Here is a 6,000-nt window from a genome sequence, read left to right as displayed (position 1 = left end):
GAGCATGATCATCTAGGACCTGAGAGCCTGGTGGGAGGCGGGCTGCTTCACCACCATCGCGGCTTTTTAGTTGGCTTCCAGGTGATGCCTCTCTTTGCTGGGCTTGTCACTGGCTCGGCCAGTGCCCTGACTAGCTATTTGTCTTCTGGTGCTCACGGGATGGTGGTTCATGTAAAAAATATCTTTCCTTATCTTAATAAAGACCGACTTCGGCCTTTCGAATACAAGCTAGACACCATATGGAACATGCAACCACATATGACACCGCGAAGTTAAAGCAAGCACCTGGGATGGTGGTTCATTGCGAGCGAGGTCATCAACTCCAGAGCTACGTTTACCGTCTCCATCTGCTGACACTGCACCCTTTATAGCGTTGTAACGTGCCGTGCTTACCTGCGTAGAAAGCTGGAGAAACTTCTCTCTTTTCTTTTCTACTTCTCTCGAGGCAGACTCTGAAATACCCTTGCATAAAAACACAATAGTGAGAGTATGGGTGAAGTGTGTGCAGAACTAGTGCACTGTAAAAGTAGCAGATACCAGGTGGCTGAAAAATAAATGACAGGAGACATATGATAGCTCTACAACATTGCATGGCAAACAAAATTAGATTCTACTCCATATGATTTTGTAATATATGAGCACAGGAAATGCAGGTACTCCTCCAGCACAGCACCACATGTGGTCATATCAAGATAACAGTCGTCGACTGAAAATAAATAGGTCAGTCGATTTTTTTAATGAACCGTCCGATCTATAAGGAACGGGTGATGGCCTTCATCTACCTCCCGCCAGCCACTGTTGACGATCTTTCTCGAACCGCCAGCGACCACCGGCCCAGACCCCTGCCTCCGCCGCCCCGCCCTCCCCTCGACCTCGGACCACCGCCGTGCTTGGCAGCGCCCCCAGGCCATCCCTTTAATCCCGGCCGACCTCCAGATCAGGTGCCAGTATCTCTAGGCCCCACATGCCCCTAAGATAAACATCGAGGCGCTGCTTCCCCAGCGTAATAGGCGGACTAGCGCCTGTTACGCCGACGAATGCTTCTATTAATTGGGAATCAACTGACCAAGAATTGAAATTCAAGGGGGCGACGGACCTCTAGCTAAGGTGAAATAGTATATGAGGAGAAACCTTGTGCATCACGAGTTACTAGGAACATCTAGTATCAAGAAGAAGCGGTCAACTAGTGTCTTCTGTGGGATGAATACCATGCAAGCAGACACGTAAGATTTGCACGAATAAGGGAAGAGGAGTACCATTTTCGGTTGCCGGTGTGGTCGCCTCCACATGTCGCACCGATCTTCTTCTTTTTGTCGGGGAAACCGATGTTCTGGAGGGTGCAGGCTTGGACGAACCCATGGCCAAATTGTTGACTGTGTTGCCGTGGCCATATGTCGGCGGAGGGGAAGCAGATCCGAGGCGGCGAAGGACGGCGTAGCAGGAACAAATCCGGTGCGGTGGAGGGTGGCGAAGTTGGAGCGGCAACGGTGAGGCGCAGGACGGCGTGGTTGAACTGGCTCGGGTACGGACGGCTCGGCCTCGGCTTCAACTACTAGCTGTGGAGGGCGTTGTGGTTGAGGTTGCGGTGGACGACGAAGTCGGGGTATCGGCTCCGGCGTGCTGGAGGAGGGCGGCGGTTGATGGGTGGAATGGGGTGGCGGACGGAGGACGCCGGGGTTTCGCGGCTGGTGGAGAGGTAGTTTTTGCGCTCACGGAGTACGAATGGGGAATCGGACGGGTGGGCGGGGGGGGGGGGGGGGGGAGGGGGGAGAACCATGCTTCGGTCTGGGACGCGCTTGCTTTTGGCTTTTTTGAACAGAAGATGGGACGCGCTTGTTTGAAATTTGGGGAAAGTACAAACTTTACCCCCTCTTAAACTTTGGACCTACTGCGGGTAGGGGGTAGGATGGTAATCCCCGGTGTCCCAAATAGTGGGCGGGAGCGATTTCGGCCGCACGCATGTGTGCTTAGGCGGCCATTATGTATGAATGTTTTTCGGAGGCGGTTGTGTGGCGTCTAGATGAAGCTACAAACCTACCCCGGTTTAGACCTTTGGACGTCGGGCCGGTAGGTTTCACGGGTCGGAGTTATTAGAAAAGTAATTTCCTTGTACTACCAAACATTGGTCTCACGCGGTTTCGGGCGAGTAGAGGCTCTTTTGGCGCTTCGTTCGAAATTTTGAAACACAAGCATTCACGTTTAGAGTACTCTTGAACTTTGAGGATTGACCTAAATAGACAACGTTAAATTTGACCTTGTATGTTTGAAAACCTCATTAAATTATCCGCTTCTTTTTGAAAATTTGACACTTGAAAATCCTATAACTACGATTATTTTGGAATGGAGGAGCTAAATTAGAATCTATTTTGTACACGACTACATATGCTATCATGTACAAAATCAGAGCAAATATTGGTGCCCCCATAATTTAGGTATGATTTACAAATGCCATGATATCAAATTCAAATAATTGAATGGACTTCATGTTGAATTCGATTTTTTAAAACCACCTTAAGTTGAATTCAAATGTATGCTAGTTCATAGGTAGCTATTTATAATGTTCATTGTGTAACTTTCGTATGTATAATGTGCTTTACACACACAACATGAACTATACTCACGTTTATATTCGATTGCTAAAGCAATGCATTGTCTGGAGTTCAAAAAACTAACTATGTGGATCAACTGTGTCGAATAATAACATAGACATGCTCAAATTTGATAGAATCTAGATGTCTGATGGATCAATGACCGTTCCTTACGCGAATTGCAAATATTATGATCCCATCCAAATTTTTGGATACAATTTATATCTTTAATCAATGTGTACAGCAGTCTTGTACGTGTAGTTTCACTCAACATCGGTGGTCTCTCACACATGCTCACACACTCTCTCCCGAGGTGTCTTTCTCGCACACATGCTCTCGATATAACCCACCCTCCCTCTCGTAACCATTTACGACTGTTTTCACTAACATTTATCACAAGCACTCTTCCTCTCGCAAGCATACACACACACAATCCCCATCTACCCTTTCTATATACATAGACCTGCCTACGTCTCTCCTGTATGCACATTATCTTTAGGCCTGTCTCTCACGCATCGTCTCACACCTCTCTTCCTAATCGACGAGTATGATTCTAGCAGAGCATTCTGTAGGATGCCCCTTAAGTTAGGTTGGATGAATAGTAATATCAGAGATAAAGGGGTTACCTTAGTCCGAGAACCTAGGATTACAAATCCTAGCCGGCTTTGTCAGTGGACATAGAGTCCTTCACAATTATGCTATCTTTGTCTTGTACGACTAGTCATCCATGGGTCTCCCTAAATGCGTCACGGGCTGACCAATGTGGCGCAGGACAGAACCGAACGAAGGGCCTCATCTCGACCCACCGGACCTCACGCGGTGACGCACCCTCTGCCCCCACGTCTCGTTATCTTCTCACACCCACACATACCAACACATACACCACACAAAAAATATATTCTCCTGGTGCCTCTATCCACTCCCCCCTTGCATATACACACTCAAGGGAATCTCTCGCCGTGACATCATATTCGTCTCTCTCTCTAGACCACTCTCATTTCTCGTGCTATCTCTCCCACGCCCCCCTGTCGCCCCCTCTATCCATGCCTCTCTCGAATACGTAATACACACACATAACTCTCTAGGCCCTGCCAAATGCATCAACTACACATTCACACATGTTACATCACGTACCCCATTGATCTAAAAAGCCCTCTCTTCACGTTTATTTCGCATACAACATTCCTTTTGAATAAAGTGTGGCCAAAAAAATGTTTTAGAATTTCTACATATGTACAACATTACAAAGTTATATGGAGGAGTATGAACGCTTGCATTGCATGGTGCCCACAATGATATTACTGTGAATTTGTATATTTTTATACTATATATAAAGTCAGTCATAATAAAGAGAAACGAAGAGCATCTCTCTCTCCATCACATACCCCCCCTCTACGCCCCTTTCACGTACGCACACAAACTATCTCCAGGTCCTCTAAAAGTAAGCTCCCAACACATTCACGCATGTTTCATCTTTCTCTCGCGATATATACAGTGACGATCATTGTATTTGAAGCGAAATCACGATACGTACATTGGACTTCAGAATCCACTCATTACGGTCACCATTTATGTTTTGTGGTTATTATACAGTCACGGGCTCACTGTACAACTCTGTATTTGCTCAAGACACGACTAGTTGACCAGTTAAACGCTCCATGTGGCACCTCTAGTGTTGCATCACATTATCTCACTACCATCGGGCCCACCTGTCGGCTTGTATCTACTCTACATCTACACTCTTATAAAATACTAGCAAGATGCCCATGCGTTGCACGGAACATCAAGATGCATTTGTATGAGTAGTTTATCTTGTGGGAGAAAAGGATGAACAAGGGAAGGCCTTATTTGCAAGTGTGGAGAGGGGTGTGGGTATCTTTTTGCAAAATTGCCATAGTTTCCTTCCTATCCGTCAGATATAGATCGGACGGCCTATATTGCAGGATGGCAGGCACACGATCATCACCGACTATGCTTTTTATAAGAGTAGGGATAAAATACACTCTTATAAAACAAAAGAGTTGGTGATGATGGTGTGCTTGCCATCCTGCAATATAGGCCGTCCGATTTATATCTGACGGATAGGAAAGAAACTATGAAAATTTTGCAAAAAGGTACCCACACACCTCTCCACATTTGCAAATAAGGCCTTCCCTCGTTCATCCTTTTCTCTCACAAGATAAACTAGTCATACAAATGCATCTTGATGTTACGTGCAACACACATGCATCTTGCTAGTAAGAATGAAAACAAACGACAAAAAAAATATTGGACGGTGGTTCGAAGTCATGACCGCGGGCACAACGGACAAGGTGGCCTTGTATTGGTATGCTGAGCCATCTGTTTTAACACACAGGAGCTGGTGTGGTGATTATACACACACGCACGCATGCACATGAACTGCATGCACGCAACACTCACACGAACACATGCACCCACGCACGCACGCAACACTCACACGTACACACGCAGCCACGCACGCACGCAACACTCACACGCACACACGCATGCATGCATGCACACACCAGTACACCACACGACCAACACACACTCTCACGCTCAAGTGCTCAACCTACACGTGCATGCGCACACATCAGGCCCTGACAGACACATACACAACTAGGTGATTCCCGCCCACGGGGTGGAGTCTTGTCGCGCCTGCGTAAATTTATGTTTATCTGACCTTTTCCCTATGCGAACTGACAGGTGGGACCCACAAGGAACGTGGTCAATTTAACTAGTCAACATGGTGCCACGCAGACTATTTGGCCGGTCAACAGAGTGCAATCCGATGCTGAACCATGAGCAAGTGACCGTATAATCACCGCAAAACGTATATAGTGACCGTAATCAGCTTATTCTGAAGTTCGGTGAACGTATTACGCTTTTCTCTCTGTAGGCCCACCAAAACTACATCTCTACACGTTCTCACATGTTACATCTAACAACTATGCAATACAGCACTACTACTACACTCTAACACAATAAATCATATGTGTTTTTAGTTTTACTAGATATCATATTGTTACTTAATTATTTAGTTTGCATACATTAAAATTGCCTTTGAAATGTATGGCCAGTATCATATACCGCGCGGGAGAAATCCCGCCCTTTCCTGTTTAATCGGGTTTGCATCGATGGATCGTGCGAAACAGCAAAACTATAGTACTATATACAGTACAAGTGACAGTTCACTGAGCCGTCGTGTCGTGTACTCCTCCGTCGTAAGAGTGGAGCGCTCGCTTTCATAAATCTTCTAGTCCCTTTCGCCGACATGTGGGGCATTAAGCTACCGGTTCCACGTGCCATACCGGAATACAGTGAAGAGCAGCCGGGGTGAAGCACCCAGTCATGGCGCCGGCGTAGTAATGAGTAATGAGGCGTCAAATCACAAAGCTGCACCTTTCCCGCA

This window comes from Aegilops tauschii, chromosome 5 (assembly GCF_002575655.3).
Source record: "Aegilops tauschii subsp. strangulata cultivar AL8/78 chromosome 5, Aet v6.0, whole genome shotgun sequence".
Taxonomy (NCBI): Eukaryota; Viridiplantae; Streptophyta; class Magnoliopsida; order Poales; family Poaceae; genus Aegilops; species Aegilops tauschii.
The sequence above is the reverse complement of the archived record's forward strand: the minus strand, read 5'-3'. Positions refer to the sequence as shown.